Source organism: Hyperolius riggenbachi, chromosome 2 (genome assembly GCF_040937935.1).
Source record: "Hyperolius riggenbachi isolate aHypRig1 chromosome 2, aHypRig1.pri, whole genome shotgun sequence".
NCBI lineage: Eukaryota > Metazoa > Chordata > Amphibia > Anura > Hyperoliidae > Hyperolius > Hyperolius riggenbachi.
This window is the reverse complement of record NC_090647.1, coordinates 548,186,801-548,212,291: the sequence shown is the minus strand read 5'-3', so window position 1 is coordinate 548,212,291 and position 25,491 is coordinate 548,186,801. Positions and strand designations below refer to the sequence as shown.

The window sequence follows — 25,491 nt, the reverse complement described above, 5'->3', positions numbered from 1 at the left end:
GGCCATTGGACCGCAAACCCAAAAAAAAGCCTGCAGCACCTGGGGTTCACAGCCGGTCTCCCACGCAGCTACTAACCAGGCCTGATGCCACTTAGCTTCCGCGATCTGACGAGAGCGGGCGCTTTCGGCTTAGTGTGGCCGCAGGCACAGTCCAAGGCGCCGTTCCTGCGCCTTGAAGGTGAGGCTTCCCACGTGCTCATAGCCATTGGACCGCAAACCCAAAAAAAAGCCTGCAGCACCTGGGATTCACAGCCGGTCTCCCACACAGCTACTAACCAAGCCTGAAGCCGCTTAGCTTCCGCGATCTGACGAGAGCGGGCGCTTTCGGCTTAGTGTGGCCGCAGGCGAAATCCAAGGCGAAATCCAAGGCGTCGTTCCTGCGCCTTGAAAGTGAGGCTTCCCACGTGCTCATAGCCATTGGACTGCAAACCCAAAGAAATGCCTGCAGCACCTGGGGTTCACAGCCGGTCTCCCACACAGCTACTAACCAGGCCTGAAGCCGCAGGCAAAATCCAAGTTGCCGTTGCTGCGCCTTGAAGGTGAGGCTTCCCACATGCTCATAGCCATTGGACCGCAAACCCAAAAAAAAGCCTGCAGCACCTGGGGTTCACAGCCGGTCTCCCACGCAGCTACTAACCAGGCCTGATGCCACTTAGCTTCCGCGATCTGACGAGAGCGGGCACTTTTGGCTTAGTGTGGCCGCAGGAGCAGTCCAAGGCGCCGCTCCTGCGCCTTGAAGGTGAGGCTTCCCACGTGCTCATAGCCATTGGACCGCAAACCCCCAAAAAAAGCCTGCAGCACCTGGGGTTCACAGCCACTCTCCCACGCAGCTACTAATCAGGCCTGAAGTCGCTTAGCTTCCGCGATCTGAAGAGAGCGGGCGCTTTCGGCTTAGTGTGGCCGCAGGCGTAATCCAAGGCGCTGTTCCTGCGCCTTGAAGGTGAGGCTTCCCACGTGCTCATAGCCATTGGACCGCAAACCCAAAAAAAAGCCTGCAGCACCTGGGGTTCACAGCCAGTCTCCGACACAGCTACTAACCAGGCCTGAAGCCGCTTAGCTTCCGCGATCTGACGAGAGCGGGCGCTTTCAGCTTAGTTTGGCCACAGGCGAAATCCAAGGCGCCGTTCCTGCGCCTTGAAGGTGAGGCTTCCCACGTGCTCATAGCCATTGGACCGCAACCCCAAAAAAAAGCCTTCAGCACCTGGTGTTCACAGCCGGTCTCCCACACAGCTACTAACCAGGCCTGATGCCACTTAGCTTCCGCAATCTGACGAGAGCGGGCACTTTTGGCTTAGTGTGGCCGCAGGCACAATCCAAGGCGCCGTTCCTGCGCCTTGAAGGTGAGGCTTCCCACGTGCTCATAGCCATTGGACCGCAAACCCCCCAAAAAAGACTGCAGCACCTGGGGTTCACAGCCACTCTCCCACGCAGCTACTAATCAGGCCTGAAGCCGCTTAGCTTCCGCGATCTGACGAGAGCGGGCGCTTTCGGCTTAGTGTGGCCGCAGGCTAAATCCAAGGTGCTGTTCCTGCGCCTTGAAGGTGAGGCTTCCCACGTGCTCATAGCCATTGGACCGCAAACCCAAAAAAAAGCCTGCAGCACCTGGGGTATACAGCCAGTCTCCCACGCAGCTACTAACCAGGCCTGAAACCACTTAGCTTCCGCGATCTGACGAAAGCGGGCGCTTTCGGCTTAGTGTGGCCGCAGGCAAAATCCAAGGCGCCGTTCCTGCGCCTTGAAGGTGAGGCTTCCCACGTGCTCATAGCCATTGGACCGCAAACTCCAAAGAAATGCCTGCAGCACCTGGGGTTCACAGCCGGTCTCCCACACAGCTACTAACCAGGCCTGAAGCCGCAGGCAAAGTCCAAGTTGCCGTTGCTGTGCCTTGAGGGTGAGGCTTCCCACATGCTCATAGCCATTGGACCGCAAACCCAAAAAAAAGCCTGCAGCACCTGGGGTTCACAGCCGGTCTCCCACGCAGCTACTAATCAGGCCTGAAGCCGCTTAGCTTCCGCAATCTGACAAGAGCGGGCGCTTTCGGCTTAGTGTGGCTGCAGGCGAAGTCCAAGGCGCCGTTCCTGCGCCTTGAAGGTGAGGCTTCCCACGTGCTCATAGCCATTGGACCGCAAACCCCCAAAAAAGCCTGCAGCACCTGGGGTTCACAGCCGGTCTCCCACACAGCTACTAACCAGGCCTGATGCCACTTAGCTTCCGCAATCTGACGACAGCGGGCACTTTTGGCTTAGTGTGGCCGCAGGAACAGCCCAAGGCGCCGTTCCTGCGCCTTGAAAGTGAGGCTTCCCACGTGCTCATAGCCATTGGACTGCAAACCCAAAGAAATGCCTGCAGCACCTGGGGTTCACAGCCGGTCTCCCACACAGCTACTAACCAGGCCTGAAGCCGCAGGCAAAATCCAAGTTGCCGTTGCTGCGCCTTGAAGGTGAGGCTTCCCACATGCTCATAGCCATTGGACCGCAAACCCAAAAAAAAGCCTGCAGCACCAGGGGTTCACAGCCGGTCTCCCACGCAGCTACTAACCAGGCCTGATGCCACTTAGCTTCCGCGATCTGACGAGAGCGGGCACTTTTGGCTTAGTGTGGCCGCAGGAACAGTCCAAGGCGCCGCTCCTGCGCCTTGAAGGTGAGGCTTCCCACGTGCTCATAGCCATTGGACCGCAAACCCCCAAAAAAAGCCTGCAGCACCTGGGGTTCACAGCCACTCTCCCACGCAGCTACTAATCAGGCCTGAAGTCGCTTAGCTTCCGCGATCTGAAGAGAGCGGGCGCTTTCGGCTTAGTGTGGCCGCAGGCGTAATCCAAGGCGCTGTTCCTGCGCCTTGAAGGTGAGGCTTCCCACGTGCTCATAGCCATTGGACCGCAAACCCAAAAAAAAGCCTGCAGCACCTGGGGTTCACAGCCAGTCTCCGACGCAGCTACTAACCAGGCCTGAAGCCGCTTAGCTTCCGCGATCTGACGAGAGCGGGCGCTTTCAGCTTAGTTTGGCCACAGGCGAAATCCAAGGCGCCGTTCCTGCGCCTTGAAGGTGAGGCTTCCCACGTGCTCATAGCCATTGGACCGCAACCCCCAAAAAAAGCCTTCAGCACCTGGTGTTCACAGCCGGTCTCCCACACAGCTACTAACCAGGCCTGATGCCACTTAGCTTCTGCAATCTGACGAGAGCGGGCACTTTTGGCTTAGTGTGTCCGCAGGCACAATCCAAGGCGCCGTTCCTGCGCCTTGAAGGTGAGGCTTCCCACGTGCTCATAGCCATTGGACCGCAAACCCCCCAAAAAAGCCTGCAGCACCTGGGGTTCACAGCCACTCTCCCACGCAGCTACTAATCAGGCCTGAAGCCGCTTAGCTTCCGCGATCTGACGAGAGCGGGCGCTTTCGGCTTAGTGTGGCCGCAGGCGAAATCCAAGGTGCTGTTCCTGCGCCTTGAAGGTGAGGCTTCCCACGTGCTCATAGCCATTGGACCGCAAACCCAAAAAAAAGCCTGCAGCACCTGGGGTATACAGCCAGTCTCCCACGCAGCTACTAACCAGGCCTGAAACCACTTAGCTTCCGCGATCTGACGAAAGCGGGCGCTTTCGGCTTAGTGTGGCCGCAGGCAAAATCCAAGGCGCCGTTCCTGCGCCTTGAAGGTGAGGCTTCCCACGTGCTCATAGCCATTGGACCGCAAACTCCAAAGAAATGCCTGCAGCACCTGGGGTTCACAGCCGGTCTCCCACACAGCTACTAACCAGGCCTGAAGCCGCAGGCAAAATCCAAGTTGCCGTTGCTGTGCCTTGAGGGTGAGGCTTCCCACATGCTCATAGCCATTGGACCGCAAACCCAAAAAAAAGCCTGCAGCACCTGGGGTTCACAGCCAGTCTCCCACACAGCTACTAATCAGGCCTGAAGCCGCTTAGCTTCCGCAATCTGCCAAGAGCGGGCGCTTTCGGCTTAGTGTGGCTGCAGGCAAAGTCCAAGGCGCCGTTCCTGCGCCTTGAAGGTGAGGCTTCCCACGTGCTCATAGCCATTGGACCGCAAACCCCCAAAAAAGCCTGCAGCACCTGGGGTTCACAGCCGGTCTCCCACACAGCTACTAACCAGGCCTGATGCAACTTAGCTTCCGCAATCTGACGACAGCGGGCACTTTTGGCTTAGTGTGGCCGCAGGAACAGCCCAAGGCGCAGTTCCTGCGCCTTGAAGGTGAGGCTTCCCACGTGCTCATAGCCATTGGACCGCAAACCCCCAAAAAAGCCTGCAGCACCTGGGGTTCACAGCCGGTCTCCCACACAGCTACTAACCAGGCCTGATGCCACTTAGCTTCCGCAATCTGACGACAGCGGGCACTTTTGGCTTAGTGTGGCCGCAGGAACAGCCCAAGGCGCCGTTCCTGCGCCTTGAAAGTGAGGCTTTCCACGTGCTCAAAGCCATTGGACCGCAAACCCCCCAAAAAAGCCTGCAGCACCTGGGGTTCACAGCCGGTCTCCCACGCAGCTACTAACCAGGCCTGAAGACGCTTAGCTTCCACGATCTAAAGAAGGAGGGTGCTTTCGGCTTAGTGTGGCCGCAGGCAAAATCCGAGTTGCCGTTGCTGCGCCTTGAGGGTGAGGCTTTCCACGTGCTCATAGCCATTGGACCGCAAACCCAAAAAAAAGCCTGCAGCACCTGGGGTTCACAGCCGGTCTCCCAACCAGCTACTAACCAGGCCTGAAGCCGCTTAGCTTCCACGATCTGACGAGAGCGGGCGCTTTCGGCTTAGTGTGGCCGCAGGCGAAATCCAAGCCGCCGTTCCTGCGCCTTGAAAGTGAGGCTTCCCACGTGCTCATAGCCATTGGACTGCAAACCCAAAGAAATGCCTGCAGCACCTGAGGTTCACAGCCGGTCTCCCACACAGCTACTAACCAGGCCTGAAGCCGCAGGCAAAATCCAAGTTGCCGTTCCTGCGCCTTGAAGGTGAGGCTTCCCACGTGCTAATAGCCATTGGACCGCAAACCCCCCAAAAAAGCCTGCAGCACCTGGGGTTCACAGCCACTCTCCCACGCAGCTACTAATCAGGCCTGAAGTCGCTTAGCTTCCGCGATCTGATGAGAGCGGGCGCTTTCGGCTTAGTGTGGCCGCAGGCGTAATCCAAGGCGCTGTTCCTGCGCCTTGAAGGTGAGGCTTCCCACGTGCTCATAGCCATTGGACCGCAAACCCAAAAAAAAGCCTGCAGCACCTGGGGTTCACAGCCAGTCTCCCACGCAGCTACTAACCAGGCCTGAAGCCGCTTAGCTTCCACGATCTGACGAGAGCGGGCGCTTTCAGCTTAGTTTGGCCGCAGGCGAAATCCAATGCGCCGTTCCTGCGCCTTGAAGGTGAGGCTTCCCACGTGCTCATAGCCATTGGACTGCAAACCCAAAGAAATGCCTGCAGCACCTGGGGTTCACAGCCGGTCTCCCACACAACTACTAACCAGGCCTGAAGACGCTTAGCTTCCACGATCTAACGAGGGCGGGCGCTTTCGGCTTAGTGTGGCCGCAGACAAAATCTGAGTTGCCGTTGCTGCGCCTTGAGGGTGAGGCTTCCCACGTGCTCATAGCCATTGGACCGCAAACCCAAAAAAAAGCCTGCAGCACCTGGGGTTCACAGCCGGTCTCCCACACAGCTACTAACCAGGCCTGAAGCCGCTTAGCTTCCGCGATCTGACGAGAGCGGGCGCTTTTGGCTTAGTGTGGCCGCAGGCGAAATCCAAGGCGCCGTTCCTGCACCTTGAAAGTGAGGCTTCCCACGTGCTCATAGCCATTGGACTGCAAACCCAAAGAAATGCCTGCAGCACCTGGGGTTCACAGCCGGTCTCCCACACAACTACTAACCAGGCCTGAAGCCGCAGGCAAAATCCAAGTTGCCGTTCCTGCGCCTTGAAGGTGAGGCTTCCCACGTGCTCATAGCCATTGGACGGCAAACCCAAAAAAAAGCCTGCAGCACCTGGGGTTCATAGCCGGTCTCCCACGCAGCTACTAACCAGGCCTGATGCCACTTAGCTTCTGCGATGTGACGAGAGCGAGCACTTTTGGCTTAGTGTGGCCGCAGGCACAGTCTAAGGCACCGTTCCTGCGCCTTGAAGGTGAGGCTTCCCACGTGCTCATAGCCATTGGACTGCAAACCCCCCAAAAAAGCCTGCAGCACCTGGGGTTCACAGCCAGTCTCTCACGCAGCTACTAACCAGGCCTGAAGCCGCTTAGCTTCCGCGATCTGACGAGAGCGGGCGCTTTCAGCTTAGTTTGGCCGCAGGCGAAATCCAAGGCGCCGTTCCTGCGCCTTGAAGGTGAGGCTTCCCACGTGCTCATAGCCATTGGACCGCAAACCCCCCAAAAAAGCCTGCAGCACCTGGGGTTCACAGCCACTCTCCCACGCAGCTACTAATCAGGCCTGAAGTCACTTAGCTTCCGCGATCTGACGAGAGCGGGCGCTTTCGGTTTAGTGTGGCCGCAGGCGTAATCCAAGGCGCTGTTCCTGCGCCTTGAAGGTGAGGCTTCCCACGTGCTCATAGCCATTGGACCGCAAACCCAAAAAAAAGCCTGCAGCACCTGGGGTTCACAGCCGGTCTCCCACGCAGCTACTAACCAGGCCTGATGCCACTTAGCTTCCGCAATGTGACGAGAGCGGGCACTTTTGGCTTAGTGTGGCCGCAGGCACAGTCCAAGGCGCCGTTCCTGCGCCTTGAAGGTGAGGCTTCCCACGTGCTCATAGCCATTGGACCGCAAACCCCCCAAAAAAGCCTGCAGCACCTGGGGTTCACAGCCACTCTCCCACGCAGCTACTAATCAGGCCTGAAGCCGCTTAGCTTCCGCGATCTGACGAGAGCGGGCGCTTTCGGTTTAGTGTGGCCGCAGGCGAAATTCAAGGCGCTGTTCCTGCGCCTTGAAGGTGAGGCTTCCCACGTGCTCATAGCCATTGGACCGCAAACCCAAAAAAAAGCCTGCAGCACCTGGGGTTCACAGCCGGTCTCCCACGCAGCTACTAACCAGGCCTGAAACCACTTAGCTTCCGCGATCTGATGAAAGCAGGCGCTTTTGGCTTAGTGTGGCCGCAGGAAAAATCCAAGGCGCCGTTCCTGCGCCTTGAAAGTAAGGCTTCCCACGTGCTCATAGCCATTGGACTGCAAACCCAAAGAAATGCCTGCAGCACCTGGGGTTCACAGCCGGTCTCCCACACAACTACTAACCAGGCCTGAAGCCGCAGGCAAAATCCAAGTTGCCGTTCCTGCGCCTTGAAGGTGAGGCTTCCCACGTGCTCATAGCCATTGGACGGCAAACCCAAAAAAAAGCCTGCAGCACCTGGGGTTCATAGCCGGTCTCCCACGCAGCTACTAACCAGGCCTGATGCCACTTAGCTTCTGCGATGTGACGAGAGCGAGCACTTTTGGCTTAGTGTGGCCGCAGGCACAGTCTAAGGCACCGTTCCTGCGCCTTGAAGGTGAGGCTTCCCACGTGCTCATAGCCATTGGACTGCAAACCCCCCAAAAAAGCCTGCAGCACCTGGGGTTCACAGCCAGTCTCTCACGCAGCTACTAACCAGGCCTGAAGCCGCTTAGCTTCCGCGATCTGACGAGAGCGGGCGCTTTCAGCTTAGTTTGGCCGCAGGCGAAATCCAAGGCGCCGTTCCTGCGCCTTGAAGGTGAGGCTTCCCACGTGCTCATAGCCATTGGACCGCAAACCCCCCAAAAATGCCTGCAGCACCTGGGGTTCACAGCCGGTCTCCCACACAGCTACTAACCAGGCCTGAAGACGCTTAGCTTCCACGATCTAACGAGGGCGGGCGCTTTCAGCTTAGTGTGGCCGCAGGAAAAATCTGAGTTGCCGTTGCTGCGCCTTGAGGGTGAGGCTTCCCACGTGCTCATAGCCATTGGACCGCAAACCCCAAAAAAAGCCTGCAGCACCTGGGGTTCACAGCCGGTCTCCCACACAGCTACTAACCAGGCCTGAAGCCGCTTAGCTTCCGCGATCTGACGAGAGCGGGCGCTTTTGGCTTAGTGTGGCCGCAGGCGAAATACAAGGCGCCGTTCCTGCGCCTTGAAAATGAGGCTTTCCACGTGCTCATAGCCATTGGACTGCAAACCCAAAGAAATGCCTGCAGCACCTGGGGTTTACAGCCGGTCTCCCACACAACTACTAACCAGGCCTGAAGCCGCAGGCAAAATCCAAGTTGCCGTTCCTGCGCCTTGAAGGTGAGGCTTCCCACGTGCTCATAGCCATTGGACGGCAAACCCAAAAAAAAGCCTGCAGCACCTGGGGTTCACAGCCGGTCTCCCACGCAGCTACTAACCAGGCCTGATGCCACTTAGCTTCTGCGATGTGACGAGAGCGGGCACTTTTGGCTTAGTGTGGCCGCAGGCACAGTCTAAGGCACCGTTCCTGCGCCTTGAAGGTGAGGCTTCCCATGTGCTCATAGCCATTGGACCGCAAACCCCCCAAAAAAGCCTGCAGCACCTGGGGTTCACAGCCACTCTCCCACGCAGCTACTAATCAGGCCTGAAGTCACTTAGCTTCCGCGATCTGACGAGAGCGGGCGCTTTCGGTTTAGTGTGGCCGCAGGCGTAATCCAAGGCGCTGTTCCTGCGCCTTGAAGGTGAGGCTTCCCACGTGCTCATAGCCATTGGACCGCAAACCCAAAAAAAAGCCTGCAGCACCTGGGGTTCACAGCCGGTCTCCCACGCAGCTACTAACCAGGCCTGATGCCACTTAGCTTCCGCAATGTGACGAGAGCGGGCACTTTTGGCTTAGTGTGGCCGCAGGCACAGTCCAAGGCGCCGTTCCTGCGCCTTGAAGGTGAGGCTTCCCACGTGCTCATAGCCATTGGACCGCAAACCCCCCAAAAAAGCCTGCAGCACCTGGGGTTCACAGCCACTCTCCCACGCAGCTACTAATCAGGCCTGAAGCCGCTTAGCTTCCGCGATCTGACGAGAGCGGGCGCTTTCGGTTTAGTGTGGCCGCAGGCGAAATTCAAGGCGCTGTTCCTGCGCCTTGAAGGTGAGGCTTCCCACGTGCTCATAGCCATTGGACCGCAAACCCAAAGAAATGCCTGCAGCACCTGGGGTTCACAGCCGGTCTCCCACACAGCTACTAACCAGGCCTGAAGCCGCAGGCAAAATCCAAGTTGCCGTTGCTGCGCCTTGAGGGTGAGGCTTCCCACGTGCTCATAGCCATTGGACCGCAAACCCAAAAAAAAGCCTGCAGCACCTGGGGTTCACAGCCGGTCTTCCTCGCAGCTACTAACCAGGCCTGAAGCCGCTTAGCTTCCGCGATCTGATGAAAGCAGGCGCTTTTGGCTTAGTGTGGCCGCAGGCAAAATCCAAGGCGCCGTTCCTGCGCCTTGAAAGTAAGGCTTCCCACGTGCTCATAGCCATTGGACTGCAAACCCAAAGAAATGCCTGCAGCACCTGGGGTTCACAGCCGGTCTCCCACACAGCTACTAACCAGGCCTGAAGCCGCAGGCAAAATCCAAGTTGCCGTTGCTGCGCCTTGAGGGTGAGGCTTCCCACGTGCTCATAGCCATTGGACCGCAAACCCAAAAAAAAGCCTGCAGCACCTGGGGTTCACAGCCGGTCTTCCTCGCAGCTACTAACCAGGCCTGAAGCCGCTTAGCTTCCGCGATCTGACGAGAGCGGGGACTTTCGACTTAGTGTGGCCACAGGCGAAATCCAAGGCGCCGTTCTTGTGCCTTGAAAGTGAGGCTTCCCACGTGCTCATAGCCATTGGACCGCAAACCCCCAAAAAGAGCCTGCAGTACCTGGGGTTCACAGCCAGTCTCCCACACAGCTACTAACCAGGCCTGAAGACGCTTAGCTTCCACGATCTAACGAGAGCGTGCGCTTTCAGCTTAGTGTGGCCGCAGGGAAAATCCAAGTCGCTGTTCCTGCGCCTTGAAGGTGAGGCTTCCCACGTGCTCATAGCCATTGGACCGCAAACCCCCAAAAAGAGCCTGCAGCACCTGGGGTTCACAGCCAGTCTCCAGCGCAGCTACTAACCAGGCTTCAAGCCGCTTAGCTTCCGCGATCTGACGAGAGCGGGCACTTTCGGCTTAGTGTGGCCGCAGGCGAAATCCAAGGCGCCGTTCCTGCGCCTTGAAAGTGAGGCTTCCCACGTGCTCATAGCCATTGGACTGGAAACCCAAAGAAATGCCTGCAGCACCTGGGGTTCACAGCCGGTCTCCCACACAGCTACTAACCAGGCCTGAAGCCGCAGGCAAAATCTAAGTTGCCGTTGCTGCGCCTTTTGGGTGAGGCTTCCCACGTGCTCATAGCCATTGGACCGCAAACCCAAAAAAAAAGCCTGCAGCACCTGGGGTTCACAGCCGGTCTCCCACGCAGCTACTAACCAGGCCTGAAGCCGCTTAGCTTCCGCGATCTGACGAGAGCGGGCGCTTTCGGCTTAGTGTGGCCACAGGCGAAATCCAAGGCGCCGTTCCAGTGCTTTGAAAGTGAGGCTTCCCACGTGCTCATAGCCATTGGACTGCAAACCCAAAGAAATGCCTGCAGCACCTGGGGTTCACAGCCGGTCTCCCACACAGCTACTAACCAGGCCTGAAGACGCTTAGCTTCCACGATAACGAGAGCGTGCGCTTTCAGCTTAGTGTGGCCGCAGGCAAAATCCAAGTCGCCGTTCCTGCGCCTTGAGGGTGAGGCTTCCCACGTTCTCATAGCCATTGGACCGCAAACCCAAAAACAAGCCTGCAACACCTGGGGTTCACAGCCGGTCTCCCACGCAGCTACTAACCAGGCCTGGAGCCGCTTAGCTTCCGCGATCTGACGAGAGCGGGCACTTTCGACTTTGTGTGGCCACAGGCGAAATCTAAGGCGCCGTTCCTGCGCCTTGAAAGTGAGGCTTCCCACGTGCTCATAGCCATTGGACCGCAAACCCCCAAAAAGAGCCTGCAGCACCTGGGGTTCACAGCCGGTCTCCCACGCAGCTACTAACCAGGCCTGAAGCCGCTTAGCTTCCGCGATCTGACGAGAGCGGGCGCTTTCGGCTTAGTGTGGCCGCAGGCGAAATCCAAGGCGCCATTCCTGCGCCTTGAAAGTGAGGCTCCCCACGTGCTCATAGCCATTGGACCGCAAACCCAAAGAAATGCCTGCAGCACCTGGGGTTCACAGCCGGTCTCCCACACAGCTACTAACCAGGCCTGAAGCCGCAGGCAAAATCCAAGTTGCCGTTGCTGCGCCTTGAGGGTGAGGCTTCCCACGTGCTCATAGCCATTGGACCGCAAACCCAAAAAAAAGCCTGCAGCACCTGGGGTTCACAGCCGGTCTCCCACACAGCTACTAACCAGGCCTGAAGCCGCTTAGCTTCTGCAATCTGACAAGAGCGGGCGCTTTTGGCTTAGTGTGGCTGCAGGCAAAATCCAAGGCGCCGTTCCTGCGCCTTGAAGGTGAGGCTTCCCACGTGCTCATAGCCATTGGACCGCAAACCCCCAAAAAAGCCTGCAGCACCTGGGGTTCACAGCCGGTCTCCCACGCAGCTACTAACCAGGCCTGAAGACGCTTAGCTTCCACGATCTAACGAGGGTAGGCGCTTTCGGCTTAGTGTGGCCGCAGGCGAAATCCGAGTTGCCGTTGCTGCGCCTTGAGGGTGAGGCTTTCCACGTGCTCATAGCCATTGGACCGCAAACCCAAAAAAAAGCCTGCAGCACCTGGGGTTCACAGCCGGTCTCCCACACAGCTACTAACCAGGCCTGAAGCCGCTTAGCTTCCGCGATCTGACGAGAGCGGGCGCTTTCGGCTTAGTGTGGCCGCAGGCGAAATCCAAGGCGCCGTTCCAGCGCCTTGAAAGTGAGGCTTCCCACGTGCTCATAGCCATTGGACTGCAAACCCAAAGAAATGCCTGCAGCACCTGGGGTTCACAGCCGGTCTCCCACACAGCTACTAACCAGGCCTGAAGCTGTAACAGCAGGTGTGTGTAGTGGAACCAAAGGATCACAAGCAGTTGAAAGTTAAACAAATCTTATTTTAGTAAGAATTCTTAGCAGTGGAAATCACAAACGTATAACTGCAACACATCAGATATATGCAACTGAAATGAAGCACTGTGCAAAGGGTTGTGTTATCACAGACCACAGTCCAGTAGGACAACAAGTCCCAGCATGTCTGGCAGTAGTAAGCAAAGGTAAATGCACATATAACTTCAATAGACAGTTCTGTAAACTGGTGTAACAGAATTCAGTGGATTCAGTTTCTGGTACTTGCGCTTTCCAAGATTTCTGCATCACAGTCCTCCTGAGCAGTTCAGCTTCTGCAGGCTGGTCTCATCTCACTCAGCAGACTGTATCAGGCCTCAGAAGTTTCTAGAAGACCAGGCCTCACACCACCCCACTGTGTCCACAGTGCTCTGAACTTCTCTCTGGATGGTTTGCCTGGTAGAGCAGAGGTCTTACACTCCAATGCTTGCTGTTTCGCTCTGAAGCCGCCAGCACGCTTCCAAACTGGGTACTGCTCCAAGATGGGTAGTGAGTAACTTGCCTCTGCTCCTCTCACTCCATCCACCCGAGCTGTACTGAGCCCAGAGTATAGGGCAGAAGAGCCCTTTGTAGATTCCTGGGAGGGGCTTCCTGTGGCTGGGCATGTTAAAGGGGTGATGCCTTTTGCTCTTAAAGCAGCATTACTCTGACCTGTTTGAGTGGACCCATGGTAGTCTAAATACTCTGGCAGAGTCACCCTGTTACACTCCACCCCACTTGACCTTGCTGTCCCCAGCAAGGCATCAACTCTTTGAGTCCATACAAAGTCTTCCTCTGCATAACGGGCAGGAGGCTTGCCCAAATTAGGTCTTTGAGATCGGCGAATGTCCCTGGGTTGTAAGAGTTCACCAGAGTTCAGTTCAGGATCATCCTCCTGTTGGTTGAAAGGCACCAGATTTTCATCGACAGGAGGAACTGGGTTAGAAGGTACTGGCAGATACCACAAATTCCCTAAAGGATTTACTGGTTGAGAATGAGGTTGCTCTTCCACCGTTGGGAACTCCCTAGGGACATCTGGATTTCCAGTGGCAGTATACCGCTTTAACAGTTTTCGATGTAGTCTCCTAGGCCTATCTTGTGAACCCTCTTTTAGGACATCATAAACAGGGACTCCATTCATTGGCTGACGTAGAACAACCCAAGGCTCCGGCTCCCACCGGGTTTGCAGCTTCCCATATTGGTGAGCTCCTTTTCTTCTAATAAGCACTCGTTCACCTGGACACAATTCATCAGACTCTGATCTAACACCCTCAATGTCCTGCCACTGCTTCCTTTTGACAAACTCTTGTACTTCTCTCAGTCTGCGCTTCAGCTCTTGAATCCACATGATGGGTGTATATCCAGGAGAGTCACTTGGGGGTGAGGCCCAGAGGTCAAGGGGACCACCCCGAGTGCGTCCAAAAAGCACATGGTAAGGTGTTCGTCCGGTTGCTGAATGGATGGTATGGTTGTAACTCCAGACTAGTTCTGCCAGGTACATGGTCCATCTTCTTTTCTTTTCCTTTTCCAAGCCTCGTAGCATCTGTATGATAGTTCTGTTAAACCTCTCACATGCTCCATTACCCTGGGGGTGGTATGGGGTAGTACGAGACTTCTTTACTCCTGCCAAGTTACATAGCTCTCGAATCGTGTCGCCTTCAAAGCAGGCACCCTGGTCAGAATGAATTCTTTGGGGGCACCCATACGGCAAACAGAAATGCTTCCAGATAGATAGTGCGGCTGTTCGAGCAGTCTGATCCCGGGTTGGGACAAGCACAGCAAATTTGGAGAAATGATCAACCATAACCAGGGCATGATTAAAGCCATCTTCAGACATGTCTAGAGTGAGATAGTCCACTGTCAACACTTCCAGTGGTTCAGAGGTCCGCCAAGTCTGGATAGGCACTGCACTCTCCCCTCCTTTCACCGCTGCACAAGTATGGCATTGCTGACAGACTCTCTCTACAATAGTACTTAAGCCCACGCAATAACAGTACCTGCGCAACCAACTGTAGGTTTTCTCAACTCCCCAGTGCCCTGAATCATTATGCACCTTCTCAGCCACAGAGAGGGTCTTTGCTCGGGACAGAAGTACCTGCCATGTTATATCAGGGTCACGTGGGAATGCCACTCTGCGGTACAATACCTCATTGCGAATAATTAATCGGCTCCACTCTTGAAGTAACCTTACACTTTCAGCTGGCCAGTCCTGACGATTTGTTTGAGAAGGTCTTTTTTTATTTTGTACTGATTCTAAAAGTGGTGCTATAATGGGATCATCCCTTTGCAACTCTTTCCAATCAAGATTCCCTAGAGTGGTAGTGAGTAGGCTCTGACTTGTGACAGGTATCTGGCTGCGGGGGCTATTCTGGCCCAAGTGTGTCAAGTCAGGGATTTCTACATCTTCATAGTTGAGATCCACGTTTCTTTCTGGTAACCCCTGTGGATAACGGGATAAGGCATCAGCATGAGCATTATCTTTGCCTGGTCGATAATGTATGGTAAAATCAAATTTTGACAGACGGGCAGCCCATCGTTGCTCCAAGGCCCCCAGCTTTGCTGACTGCAAATGCACCAAAGGATTATTATCGGTCCATACTTCAAACTTGGCACCAGTTAAATATTCTACAAAGCGCTCAGTTACTGCCCACACCAAGGCAAGTAATTCTAGTTTGAATGAGCTATAGTTGGCAGGGTTCTTCTCTGATTCATGCAAACTTCGACTTGCATAGGCTATCACTCTCTCTTTACCTTGTTGCACCTGAGACAGAATGGCTCCTAGCAGGGGAGGACTGGCCAGGGGGGACGGGGGGAGATTTCCCCCCAGGCTGCCTCTCATTTAATGATTTAGGGCTGGTGCAGGGCCTGATGCATTCAGTTTTTTTTTTTATAAGGGAATGTGAACAACTAGGCTAGCTGGCTGAGGGGGAAAAAAGCACAATTACAGAGCAATTATACGGCGGCAAGCAGTGGTAAATATATACAGCATGATGCAGAGCAGAGGCTTACCTGCTGTTATGATCGCTTCTGCAGCGTTTACTGCTGACTGCACTGGTATTGCAAACCAAGCAGTTCTAATGTCATTACATGCATTTGCTTGCATAGTTTGGTTTGCACTTAAACTAGTTGCTGATTCCATCTGCAGTCGCTCTGAAGTTTATGACAGTTTAATATGCTTTTGTGTAAACAAACAATGGGCTCTATTCTCAAAGAGCCAAAAGTACCGCAAAATTTTACCGGTAAATTCCCGCCAGCGGTAAACTCCGCATTTTTTTAGCATTCACTAACATTTTCCGCATGTTTGCCGCATGCGGGAAAAAAGATGCGGAAACAGCCATTATTCATGCGGGAATCATGCGGTAAAAAGGTCGCATGAAAAAGTGTTTAAAAAAAAAAAGTTAAAGTCCACCAAGCACAGCCCTTAAGCCTCCACACTTCATTACAGTCAATGGGATGCGGAATATATCACCTACTTCTTGTAGGTGATAAAAATTCGGTAATTAACGAAGAAATGATGCGCCTGAACATCTTTGAGAATTGATCTTTTATTGCGGAAAATACCGACTTTTGCGGAAATTTTACCGCATGAATCCCGCACTTTTATCACACTTTTTCCGCATGCGGAAAAAACATGCGGAACATTTTGAGAATCCCAACTTGCCGGTATTTTGGGTGCAAACTTCCCGCATGTACTTTACCGCATGCGGAAACTCATTGAGAATAGAGCCCATTGTCTGCTGCAGTGGAGGGGCGGTCCCTTTCCTGCAGGCTGCATATCATTGTCTGCCTTTTCCTGCTATCAGCCTGTGATTAATTACCATTCACTTGTGTGGGAATCTGCAGGTCTGCTCCCATTGGATGACCTCAGTATAAAGAACTGCTTCCTGCAATGCCTCATGGGCTATCATAGTTTCAGACTCTATCTGTTACTCTGCTCGTGCCCCACCTCGTTCCTGGTCCGTGTGGACTGCGCTGACTCCTGCGAAGGGGTCAGCGAGTCCTCCTAGTTCTGCTCTTGTTCTAGAAGTTGCTACTTGCTTGTCTTGTGTCATATATTGGTTCATCGCCAATATATACGCATACTTGCGCATTTTGTTATTTTCCTTGTATTCGTGTTACGTTAATATATCAGTGTCGCTGATATATACGTACACTAACTGTTTATTTCCTGTGTTCAGCTAGTCAGTTTTCCAGCACGTTTTGGTAGTTTGCGTGTATCGTGAACACCCGTGCTGAGCTAGTTATCCTGTTCCTGGTCCTGTTTGTGGATTGCGTTCATCTCTGCGAAGAGATAACGAATCCTTCTGAATCCTGTTCCTGGTCCTGTTTGTGGATTGCGTTCATCTCTGCGAAGAGATAGCGAATCCTTCTGAGTCCTGTTCCCTGTATTACTTCAGTCTTAGTCAGAGTTCCTGCTTATGTCATATATCGGTTCATTGCCAATATATACATATGTTAGTCAGACGATACGAATAGTTTCATTGATAGCTGTAATTGTAATACGCTAGGAAAACATACTTATTGTATATTTATCTGTGTTACGTTCATCTATCTCGATCCTGCTATTTCCTGTCTCTCCTGTCCTGTCTTTGTGAGGCACGCCATCGCCGCAACGCATTGGCTGCCTCATTCCAGTCTGTCTGGTTTTGGACGCTTGCTGTCGCTAAGTAATCGCTAGCTAGCAAGCGTTCATTCTGTCTACCTGTCCTGATCTCCTCAGTCCTGGTTTATGCGCTCAGCGCTACCTTGCGCTGAGACGTTATTACGAAAGTGTTTGTGGCTGTTCAGATCTGCACCGGCTCTGTGCACCACAATCTCCTATTGGAGTCAGTCCTCTCCTCCACTAAACTGGGGATATCCTGATCCCTTGTGCTGGTGTGTGTACCTCCTTCACGTCAGCTTATGTGTTGTATGCTGACTGTGGAGATTACACCCCCAAGCTTAACATTATGATAGCCCCATTACCAATCCCCATTGTGGGGGGGGGTTCCCAGCAAAAATGACACTGTTTGTTATGGTTCCTGTTCCTTTAAGAAATTTGAGAAGCTCAATTCTGAAACAGAAAATGAGTTTTTTTCTGAATGTGCCAGGTTCCTGGCCAATCCTGAGCTCCAGGCTACTCCTGTTTCAACGTGGGCCCCCCAGCTAGTTTATGTTTTATTTAAGGGAAGATTGTTTCAGTGGGCCTACGATGTCTTGGATCATACCAATTTAAAAGAAAGACCACTGGAATTTCTAGCGTTTGTGATCCATAACTGGCTGCGCAAAACCGATTTGCCTAGCCCTTTTGATAAGCTCCTGGCAGCTTGTCAATCAGCTGCTCCTTCTACTGCCTACAAAAATAATCAGCAAGCAGATAATTGTTCTGATAACTTTTCTTCTGCTAAGGCAGCAGGGTCTAAAGCCAAACGTAAACGCTCCAAAAGAAAAGCGTTACAATCAGCGGAGTCGTTGCCCTTGTCGACTGCGCATCAGATCTGTAACGAGACTCCACCATTAGCAGATAATGAAATTCAGTCACCATTCAGGGGAGTCAAATGGACCTATGAAACTACTAATGAACTTTCATTGCTAGCCAGGGAAAATAAAGGTTCTTGTTTAAATGAATTATCTGAATATGATTATGAAGATATATTACAGAGTATTGAACAGATCAATTTATTCGTGCAGCAAGGGAAATTTGCATACACTACAGTTCAATACTTGCTACAGGTATTGGAGATCCTTAGGAATAAGAAATCGGCCAATCACCTGCTAAATAACCCAATGTATGTTTCTGCCACTAACACATTTGCAAACTATGATCAGCCGGAATGCTCAGCTGTTAAATATGCATGGGATCCTCCATTTGAGAAAGGAGAGATGGAAGCTCTGGTCTATGAATGGAAGAAAGATGCAAGTTCATTTTGTCAGTTTTACAGTGCAAAAAGTGAATTAGTATTGAATGCATGCATTAAGTCTGCTTATAACCTAATAAAAACTGGTGTGTGTGGGTATGACTTTGTGGCTCCATTGATCGATGTGTGGAGAATGATTCTGGACGATTTTTATGCAATTCAATCAGTTGATACCAGGGAAGACACACTGTCAAGTGGAGATTGTTCCACTTCCTCAGTTCCTGAGGACTCGCCTGCTTCAGCACCTTTGGCTGATTCAGCGAGTGATTCTGAGCTCCTTTTGTGTGAAATTGAAGTTCCTGTAATTCCACCCTGTACCATGGATAACTCAGTGTTACTTCCCAGTAAGACAGAAATTACTAATACTTCCTTAATCTTGCCCTGCACAAATTTCTCAGCAGAGGACCCAGAGGTCCTGCTGACTTCTGAGTCCAGCCTAGCCAGTACTCATGACTCTTTGTTTAGTGAAACAGACACCAGAAAAATCTTGCCTGTGTAATGATCGCTGCTGCAGCAGCTATTACTGGAAGTATTAGTGCTGCAGCTCAGGCAGTTCTGATCTATTTCCATGCAAGTTGCATAGCTTTGTCTGTCTTTCCCTGCTGTCAGCTTGTGACTGATTATCATTCACCTGTGTGGGAATCTGCATGTCTGCTCCCATTGGATGACCTCAGTATAAAGATCTGCTTCCTGCAGGGTTTCCTTGGGTTTTCATAGCTTCAGCTTAAGCCTGCCTTGCTGTCGCTTTAGCCCCCGATCGTGTTTCTTGTTATAAAGATACTTTGCTGGTCTTTGCATCATATATTGGTTCATTGCCAATATATATGCATACCAGCACGTTTATTATTTTCCTTGTATTTGTGTTACGTTAATACATCAGTGTCGCTGATGTATACGTACACGAACTGTTTATATCCTGTGTGCAGTTAGTCAGCCTTCCAGCACGTTTTGGTAGTTTGCGCGTACCGTGAGCACCCGTGCTGAGCTAGTTATCCTGTTCCTGGTACCGTTTGTGGATTGCGTTCATCTCTGCGAAGAGATAACGAATCCTTCTGAATCCTGTTCTGTCACTGTTTGTGGATTGCGTTCATCTCTGCGAGGAGATAACGAATCCTTCTGAATCCTGTCCTGTTACCGTTTGTGGATTGCGTTCATCTCTGCGAAGAGATAGCGAATCCTTCTGAGCCCTGTTCCCTGTTTTGCTCCAGTGTTAGTCAGCGTTCCTGCTTATGTCATATATCGGTTCATTGCCGATATATACATATGTTAGTCAGACGTTACAAATAGTTTCATTGATAGCTGTAATACGCTAGGAAAACATACTTATTGTATATTTATCTGTGTTACGTTCATCTATCTTAATCCTGCTATTTTCTGACTATCCTGTCCTGTCTTTGTGAGGCACGCCATCGCCGCATTACATTGGCTGCCTCATTCCAGTCTGTCTGGTTTTGGACGCTTGCTGTCGCTAAGTAGCCGCTTGCTAGCAAGCGTTCATTCTGTCTACCTTTCCTGATCTCCTCAGTTCTGGTTTGTGCGCTCAGCGCTACTTTGCGCTGAGACGTTATAACGAAAGCATTGTTTGTGGCTGTCAGATCTGCACCGGCTCTGTGCGCCACAATCTCCTATTGGAGTCAGTCCTCCCCTCCACTATACTAGGGATAGCCTGTTTCCTGGTGCTAGTGTGCGTACCTCCTCCACGCCAGCTCATGCGTTGCATGCTGACTGTGGAGAATACACCACCAAGCGTTACATTATGAAAACCCCATTACCAATCCCCATTGTGGGGGGGATTCCCAGAAAGTATGACACTGTTAATTATGGTTCCTGTTCCTTTAAGAAATTTGAAGAACTTAGCTCTGAAACAGAAAATGAGTTTTTCTCTGAATGTGCCAGGTTCCTGACCAATCCTGATCTCCAAGCGACTCCTGTTTCAACCTGGGCACTCCAACTAAGTTATATTTTGTTTAAAGGGGAATTATTCCAGTGGGCATTTGATGTTCTCAATCATTCCGATTTGAAAGATAGACCGCTGGAATTTCTAGCGTTTGTGATCCATAACTGGTTGCGCATAGATCCATTGCCTTTTCCTCTTAATGAACTCCTAGCAGCAGGCCAATCAGCTGCTCCTTCAATTGCTTGCAAGAATGAGCAGCAAGCAGAAAGTGTTACTGATAATTTTCCTGCAGCTTTGAATAAATCACCAAAAACCGCAAGGTCAAAGGCAAAACGCAAACGTTCTAAGAAACGTGTCCAATCTGCAGAATCATTATCCTTAGCGACTGAGACCTATAATGAGATTCTGCCATTAACAGATAATGAAATGCAATTGTCTTTCAGGGGAGTTAATTGGACTTATGAAACTACTAATGAACTTTCCTCCCTGGCTAGGGAAAATAAAGATTTTTGTTTAAAAGAATTATCTGAGTATGATTATGATGAGATATTACAGAGTATTGAACAAATCAACTTATTTGTGAACCAAGGGAAGTTTGCATACACTACAGTTCAACACTTGCTACAGGTATTGGAAATTCTTAAGAATAAGGAATCTGCCAATCACCTGCTAATTAACCCTATACATGTGCCTGCCACAATCATATCTGCAGACTGTGATCAGCCTAAATGTTTCGCTGTTAAGTATGCATGGGATCCTCCATTCGAGAGGGGAGAGATGGAAGCCCTGGTCTGTGAATGGAAGAATGATTCAAGTTCATTTTGTCAATTTTACAGTGCAAAAAGTGAAATGGTATTGAACGCATGCATTAAGTCAGCCTATAACCTAATAGAGGCTGGTGTGTGTAGGTATGACCGTGTGGCTCCCTTGATTGATGTGTGGGAACTGATTTTGGATGATTTTTATGTGACTCCGAATTCGCAAATTTGGCGTTCTGACCCGCCTGCTTCAGCACCTTTGGCTGATTCAGCAGGTGATTCGGAGCTCTTTTTGTGTGAAATTGAAGTTCCTGCAATTCCACCCTGTACCAGGGATAACTCAGTGTTACTTCCCAGTAAAACAGAAGCCACTGATACATTCTTAACCTTGCCCTGCGCAAATTTCTCAGCAGAGAATCCAGAGGTCCTGCTGACTTCCGAGTCCAGTCTAGCCAGTACTCATGACTCTTCGTTTAGTGAAACAGACACCAGAAAAATCTTGCCTGTCTCTGCAAACACTTCTGCAGAAATTACCTGTGTTAATAAAGTTAAACTCCTGTCTGATCCAGCAGATGCCAGTAGGTGCACTGCATCAGTTTCCGAGTCCCAGCAATCCTGTCTAGTAAACTCAGAACCCCAGCATCTGAATTTTCCAATTTTACAAATGAATGGTGATTCAGATGCGCAAACATTGTGTCTTGATCTTCCTGTTTCTACACCTCGCTCTGGTTTCGTGAATAGCTCAGAGCATCTGCTATGTGAACCTGAAATCGCAGAATTATTACCTTGTTCAGAAAATTTTCCAATAAATTTGCCCTGTACCATGAATTGTGCAGTAGATCTCTCCAATGAAACTCAGGTCACAGAATCATTATGCTGTCCAGCAGGTGCTTCCATGGTTTTGCCCTGCAATATGGACTGTTCAGTGATCCTGTCCAGTGAAGCTGTGGTCGCAGAGTCTTATGCTTCACCCAGTACTTTGGATACTTTAAACCCTCTAGCAGAGGAGGCTGAAGCACTGCTTACCTCAGTTGGTGTTGCAGTAATATTCACTTGTCTAGCAGCTGTTTTGGAATTAAAGTCTGCTCTAATAAAACTTGATGAATTTCTGCCCAGCAAAGCAGAAGCCATTGAAATATTGTCCTCGTCAGCAAGTGTGTCAGATACCTTGCCCTGTACACAGTCTGATTTAACCAATGTTGAGTCCCTCTCCAGTGTTGTAACAGCCGAGGAACTCCAGCCCTGTCCTCTGAATGTTTCAGAAGTCTTGCCCTGTAACATGGATAATTCTGATTCTCTGGTCAAAATAATAGAAATCTCAGAATTTCAGTCCGGTCTGATGAGTGTTCCTGAAACCCAGCCCTGTATCCTGAAAGATTCTGGTTCTCTGGCCGCTGTGGCAGAGGTTCCAGAGTTCCCTTCCTGTCCAGGGAATTCCTCAGTTTTGCCTAGTCCAGTGGGGGCTGCTGCAATACTGACTTGTTCTGCAGCGCCTCATGAGCTCCAATCCAGTGTATTAAATGAGTCTCTGTCCAGTCCAGAGGTAGTTGTGGAGTCCCTGTCTGGTTCAGTGCATACATCAGAAGATTTGTCCTGTCTTGTTAGTGCCCCTGAATCTGATTTGTTACTGACTTTGCTGGAATCAGCGACATCTAAGTCTGATCCAGCATTCTCGTGTAAAAGTCCAGTAGTTGCGAAGTTTAGTCATGATGATTTTTTTTTGGCCAGTCCTGGTTTTGGTCCTGTCTTGGCTGACCCTGAGGCTCACAGTTCCTTGACATGCCCAGAGGTTTCTCTTGTGCCGGTGTGCCCAGATGTTCTTTGTGTGCCAGAATGCCCAAGTGTGTCTAAGGTGTTAGCGTGCTCTGATGCTTCCTTAGTGGGAACACGTTCTGATATTGCCAGTCTGCCTGCATGCCCAGAGATGGTTCTGGTCCCTGAAAGCCCTGATATTGATGTTTGTCCTTGTGGCCCTGACTCGGGAATTGCCCTAGGTTCCATAGGGGTTCTTGATAGTTCTCCATGTGAGCCTAAGGGGCATTCTGACCTATGGGGATCTCTTTGGAGCTTCAAGGTGTTCTGGGAGGTCTCTGAGAAAACTTGTCCTGGTGCCTTGGACTGGTTCAACAGTGGGTTTTGTGTTGGTAAAGACAGTACCGGTGGGCATTGCAAAGGCTTTGGCGTTTCTGAACTGTTCCTGGAAGGCGGTGGGTATCGCTCAGGGAGTTTCGGAGGGCTTTCTTCTGGAAATCATGGTTCTGATGGGTGTCACACTGGGGCTTGTAGTACTGATGGGCATGGTTCTGTAGGTTCTGGTTCTGATGGGTCCAGTCTTGTGGGGACTGATTCTGGAATTCGGTCTTGCCGGGCTGTCCCGGTCATCATGAATTATCAGTCAGACTGTTTTGTTGGAAATTTCAGTTTTGAAAAGCGTCTGGAATCCACTTTTAAAGGCGGGGGTACTGTAATGATCGCTGCTGCAGCAGCTATTACTGGAAGTATTAGTGCTGCAGCTCAGGCAGTTCTGATCTATTTCCATGCAAGTTGCATAGCTTTGTCTGTCTTTCCCTGCTGTCAGCTTGTGACTGATTATCATTCACCTGTGTGGGAATCTGCATGTCTGCTCCCATTGGATGACCTCAGTATAAAGATCTGCTTCCTGCAGGGTTTCCTTGGGTTTTCATAGCTTCAGCTTAAGCCTGCCTTGCTGTCGCTTTAGCCCCCGATCGTGTTTCTTGTTATAAAGATACTTTGCTGGTCTTTGCATCATATATTGGTTCATTGCCAATATATATGCATACCAGCACGTTTATTATTTTCCTTGTATTTGTGTTACGTTAATACATCAGTGTCGCTGATGTATACGTACACGAACTGTTTATATCCTGTGTGCAGTTAGTCAGCCTTCCAGCACGTTTTGGTAGTTTGCGCGTACCGTGAGCACCCGTGCTGAGCTAGTTATCCTGTTCCTGGTACCGTTTGTGGATTGCGTTCATCTCTGCGAAGAGATAACGAATCCTTCTGAATCCTGTTCTGTCACTGTTTGTGGATTGCGTTCATCTCTGCGAGGAGATAACGAATCCTTCTGAATCCTGTCCTGTTACCGTTTGTGGATTGCGTTCATCTCTGCGAAGAGATAGCGAATCCTTCTGAGCCCTGTTCCCTGTTTTGCTCCAGTGTTAGTCAGCGTTCCTGCTTATGTCATATATCGGTTCATTGCCGATATATACATATGTTAGTCAGACGTTACAAATAGTTTCATTGATAGCTGTAATACGCTAGGAAAACATACTTATTGTATATTTATCTGTGTTACGTTCATCTATCTTAATCCTGCTATTTTCTGACTATCCTGTCCTGTCTTTGTGAGGCACGCCATCGCCGCATTACATTGGCTGCCTCATTCCAGTCTGTCTGGTTTTGGACGCTTGCTGTCGCTAAGTAGCCGCTTGCTAGCAAGCGTTCATTCTGTCTACCTTTCCTGATCTCCTCAGTTCTGGTTTGTGCGCTCAGCGCTACTTTGCGCTGAGACGTTATAACGAAAGCATTGTTTGTGGCTGTCAGATCTGCACCGGCTCTGTGCGCCACAATCTCCTATTGGAGTCAGTCCTCCCCTCCACTATACTAGGGATAGCCTGTTTCCTGGTGCTAGTGTGCGTACCTCCTCCACGCCAGCTCATGCGTTGCATGCTGACTGTGGAGAATACACCACCAAGCGTTACAGCCTGTCTCTGCAAACACTTCTGCAGAAATTACCTGTGTTAATAAAGTTCAACTCCTGTCTGATCCAGCAGATGCCAATAGATGCACTACATCAGTTTCCGAGTCCCAGCAATCCTGTCTAGTAAACTCAGAACCCCAGCATCTGAATTTTCCAATTTTACAAATGAATGGTGATTCAGATGCGCAAACATTGTGTCTTGATCTTCCTGTTTCTACACCTCGCTCTAGTTTCGTGAATAGCTCAGAGCATCTGCTATGTGAACCTGAAATCGCAGAATTATTACCTTGTTCAGAAAATTTTCCAATAAATTTGCCCTGTACCATGAATTGTGCAGTAGATCTCTCCAATGAAACTCAGGTCACAGAATCATTATGCTGTCCAGCAGGTGCTTCCATGGTTTTGCCCTGCAATATGGACTGTTCAGTGATCCTGTCCAGTGAAGCTGTGGTCGCAGAGTCTTATGCTTCACCCAGTACTTTGGATACTTTAAACCCTTTAGCAGAGGAGGCTGAAGCACTGCTTACCTCAGTTGGTGTTGCAGTAATATTCACTTGTCTAGCAGCTGTTTTGGAATTACAGTCTGCTCTAATAAAACTTGATGAATTTCTGCCCAGCGAAGCAGAAGCCATTGAAATATTGTCCTCGTCAGCAAGTGTGTTAGATACCTTGTCCTGTACACAGTCTGATTTAACCAATGTTGTTGAGTCCCTCTCCAGTGTTGTAACAGCCGAGGAACTCCAGCCCTGTCCTCTGAATGTTTCAAAAGTCTTGCCCTGTAACATGGATAATTCTGACTCGCTGGAAAAAATAATAGAAATCTCAGAATTTCAGTCCGGGTTAATGAGTGTTTCTGAAACCCAGCCCTGTATCCTGGAAAATTCTGGTTCTCTGGCCGGTGTGGCAGAAGTTCCAGAGCCCCCTTCCTGTCCAGTGAGTTACTCAGTTTTGCCTAGTTCAGTGGGGATTGCTGCAATATTGACTTGTTTTGCAGCCCTTCATGAGCTCCAGTCCAGTGTATTTGATGAGTCTCTGTCTAGTCCAGAAGAAGCTATGGGAACCCTGTCTAGTTCAGTGCATACATCAGAAGATTTGCCCTGTCTTGTAAATGCCCCTGAACATGATTTGTTAATAACCCTGCTGGAATCAGCGACATCTAAGTCTGATCCTGCAGTTTTTAGTGAGAATCCAGTAACTATGAAGTCTAGTCATGATGAATTTTTTTTGCCCAGTTCTGGTTTCGGTCCTGTCTTGACTGA

General features: G+C 51.1%; 5 non-coding genes and 42 pseudogenes across 5 annotated transcripts; all 47 read right to left on the bottom strand.

Moving 5' to 3' along the window:
• Nucleotides 1-27: 27 nt before the first annotated feature.
• On the bottom strand, nt 28-146 carry LOC137548588 (5S ribosomal RNA; annotated as a pseudogene).
• An 81-nt stretch (nt 147-227) lies between these two features.
• On the bottom strand, nt 228-346 carry LOC137556656 (5S ribosomal RNA). Its single transcript, XR_011029297.1, has one exon. It is a non-coding gene; the product is annotated as a 5S ribosomal RNA (ribosomal RNA).
• A 242-nt stretch (nt 347-588) lies between these two features.
• On the bottom strand, nt 589-707 carry LOC137551117 (5S ribosomal RNA; annotated as a pseudogene).
• Nucleotides 708-789: 82 nt separating this feature from the next.
• On the bottom strand, nt 790-908 carry LOC137553135 (5S ribosomal RNA; annotated as a pseudogene).
• Nucleotides 909-989: 81 nt separating this feature from the next.
• Nucleotides 990-1,108, bottom strand: LOC137551011 (5S ribosomal RNA; annotated as a pseudogene).
• An 81-nt stretch (nt 1,109-1,189) lies between these two features.
• On the bottom strand, nt 1,190-1,308 carry LOC137553588 (5S ribosomal RNA; annotated as a pseudogene).
• An 82-nt stretch (nt 1,309-1,390) lies between these two features.
• On the bottom strand, nt 1,391-1,509 carry LOC137551950 (5S ribosomal RNA; annotated as a pseudogene).
• An 81-nt stretch (nt 1,510-1,590) lies between these two features.
• Nucleotides 1,591-1,709, bottom strand: LOC137553584 (5S ribosomal RNA; annotated as a pseudogene).
• Nucleotides 1,710-1,940: 231 nt separating this feature from the next.
• On the bottom strand, nt 1,941-2,059 carry LOC137549706 (5S ribosomal RNA; annotated as a pseudogene).
• An 81-nt stretch (nt 2,060-2,140) lies between these two features.
• LOC137554367 (5S ribosomal RNA) lies at nt 2,141-2,259 on the bottom strand (annotated as a pseudogene).
• Nucleotides 2,260-2,489: 230 nt separating this feature from the next.
• Nucleotides 2,490-2,608, bottom strand: LOC137551179 (5S ribosomal RNA; annotated as a pseudogene).
• An 82-nt stretch (nt 2,609-2,690) lies between these two features.
• On the bottom strand, nt 2,691-2,809 carry LOC137553134 (5S ribosomal RNA; annotated as a pseudogene).
• Nucleotides 2,810-2,890: 81 nt separating this feature from the next.
• Nucleotides 2,891-3,009, bottom strand: LOC137551020 (5S ribosomal RNA; annotated as a pseudogene).
• A 282-nt stretch (nt 3,010-3,291) lies between these two features.
• Nucleotides 3,292-3,410, bottom strand: LOC137550770 (5S ribosomal RNA; annotated as a pseudogene).
• An 81-nt stretch (nt 3,411-3,491) lies between these two features.
• Nucleotides 3,492-3,610, bottom strand: LOC137553583 (5S ribosomal RNA; annotated as a pseudogene).
• A 231-nt stretch (nt 3,611-3,841) lies between these two features.
• Nucleotides 3,842-3,960, bottom strand: LOC137553490 (5S ribosomal RNA; annotated as a pseudogene).
• A 281-nt stretch (nt 3,961-4,241) lies between these two features.
• Nucleotides 4,242-4,360, bottom strand: LOC137554366 (5S ribosomal RNA; annotated as a pseudogene).
• An 82-nt stretch (nt 4,361-4,442) lies between these two features.
• On the bottom strand, nt 4,443-4,561 carry LOC137553725 (5S ribosomal RNA; annotated as a pseudogene).
• An 81-nt stretch (nt 4,562-4,642) lies between these two features.
• Nucleotides 4,643-4,761, bottom strand: LOC137556667 (5S ribosomal RNA). The gene has a single exon (XR_011029308.1). It is a non-coding gene; the product is annotated as a 5S ribosomal RNA (ribosomal RNA).
• A 231-nt stretch (nt 4,762-4,992) lies between these two features.
• LOC137551977 (5S ribosomal RNA) lies at nt 4,993-5,111 on the bottom strand (annotated as a pseudogene).
• An 81-nt stretch (nt 5,112-5,192) lies between these two features.
• Nucleotides 5,193-5,311, bottom strand: LOC137549480 (5S ribosomal RNA; annotated as a pseudogene).
• An 81-nt stretch (nt 5,312-5,392) lies between these two features.
• On the bottom strand, nt 5,393-5,511 carry LOC137552191 (5S ribosomal RNA; annotated as a pseudogene).
• Nucleotides 5,512-5,592: 81 nt separating this feature from the next.
• Nucleotides 5,593-5,711, bottom strand: LOC137558131 (5S ribosomal RNA; annotated as a pseudogene).
• Nucleotides 5,712-5,941: 230 nt separating this feature from the next.
• On the bottom strand, nt 5,942-6,060 carry LOC137554610 (5S ribosomal RNA; annotated as a pseudogene).
• Nucleotides 6,061-6,142: 82 nt separating this feature from the next.
• Nucleotides 6,143-6,261, bottom strand: LOC137550906 (5S ribosomal RNA; annotated as a pseudogene).
• Nucleotides 6,262-6,343: 82 nt separating this feature from the next.
• On the bottom strand, nt 6,344-6,462 carry LOC137554148 (5S ribosomal RNA; annotated as a pseudogene).
• An 81-nt stretch (nt 6,463-6,543) lies between these two features.
• Nucleotides 6,544-6,662, bottom strand: LOC137554150 (5S ribosomal RNA; annotated as a pseudogene).
• An 82-nt stretch (nt 6,663-6,744) lies between these two features.
• Nucleotides 6,745-6,863, bottom strand: LOC137552504 (5S ribosomal RNA; annotated as a pseudogene).
• Nucleotides 6,864-6,944: 81 nt separating this feature from the next.
• Nucleotides 6,945-7,063, bottom strand: LOC137550938 (5S ribosomal RNA; annotated as a pseudogene).
• Nucleotides 7,064-7,293: 230 nt separating this feature from the next.
• LOC137554608 (5S ribosomal RNA) lies at nt 7,294-7,412 on the bottom strand (annotated as a pseudogene).
• Nucleotides 7,413-7,494: 82 nt separating this feature from the next.
• On the bottom strand, nt 7,495-7,613 carry LOC137550905 (5S ribosomal RNA; annotated as a pseudogene).
• Nucleotides 7,614-7,695: 82 nt separating this feature from the next.
• Nucleotides 7,696-7,814, bottom strand: LOC137553712 (5S ribosomal RNA; annotated as a pseudogene).
• An 81-nt stretch (nt 7,815-7,895) lies between these two features.
• Nucleotides 7,896-8,014, bottom strand: LOC137558130 (5S ribosomal RNA; annotated as a pseudogene).
• Nucleotides 8,015-8,244: 230 nt separating this feature from the next.
• LOC137554260 (5S ribosomal RNA) lies at nt 8,245-8,363 on the bottom strand (annotated as a pseudogene).
• An 82-nt stretch (nt 8,364-8,445) lies between these two features.
• LOC137554147 (5S ribosomal RNA) lies at nt 8,446-8,564 on the bottom strand (annotated as a pseudogene).
• An 81-nt stretch (nt 8,565-8,645) lies between these two features.
• Nucleotides 8,646-8,764, bottom strand: LOC137554149 (5S ribosomal RNA; annotated as a pseudogene).
• An 82-nt stretch (nt 8,765-8,846) lies between these two features.
• Nucleotides 8,847-8,965, bottom strand: LOC137552503 (5S ribosomal RNA; annotated as a pseudogene).
• A 230-nt stretch (nt 8,966-9,195) lies between these two features.
• LOC137552715 (5S ribosomal RNA) lies at nt 9,196-9,314 on the bottom strand (annotated as a pseudogene).
• A 230-nt stretch (nt 9,315-9,544) lies between these two features.
• On the bottom strand, nt 9,545-9,663 carry LOC137552061 (5S ribosomal RNA; annotated as a pseudogene).
• An 82-nt stretch (nt 9,664-9,745) lies between these two features.
• On the bottom strand, nt 9,746-9,864 carry LOC137554569 (5S ribosomal RNA; annotated as a pseudogene).
• An 82-nt stretch (nt 9,865-9,946) lies between these two features.
• LOC137553414 (5S ribosomal RNA) lies at nt 9,947-10,065 on the bottom strand (annotated as a pseudogene).
• Nucleotides 10,066-10,296: 231 nt separating this feature from the next.
• On the bottom strand, nt 10,297-10,415 carry LOC137556644 (5S ribosomal RNA). The gene has a single exon (XR_011029285.1). It is a non-coding gene; the product is annotated as a 5S ribosomal RNA (ribosomal RNA).
• Nucleotides 10,416-10,694: 279 nt separating this feature from the next.
• On the bottom strand, nt 10,695-10,813 carry LOC137552121 (5S ribosomal RNA; annotated as a pseudogene).
• An 82-nt stretch (nt 10,814-10,895) lies between these two features.
• Nucleotides 10,896-11,014, bottom strand: LOC137555484 (5S ribosomal RNA). The gene has a single exon (XR_011028166.1). It is a non-coding gene; the product is annotated as a 5S ribosomal RNA (ribosomal RNA).
• Nucleotides 11,015-11,244: 230 nt separating this feature from the next.
• Nucleotides 11,245-11,363, bottom strand: LOC137553373 (5S ribosomal RNA; annotated as a pseudogene).
• Nucleotides 11,364-11,444: 81 nt separating this feature from the next.
• On the bottom strand, nt 11,445-11,563 carry LOC137552649 (5S ribosomal RNA; annotated as a pseudogene).
• An 81-nt stretch (nt 11,564-11,644) lies between these two features.
• LOC137555437 (5S ribosomal RNA) lies at nt 11,645-11,763 on the bottom strand. Its single transcript, XR_011028121.1, has one exon. It is a non-coding gene; the product is annotated as a 5S ribosomal RNA (ribosomal RNA).
• Nucleotides 11,764-25,491: the final 13,728 nt, after the last annotated feature.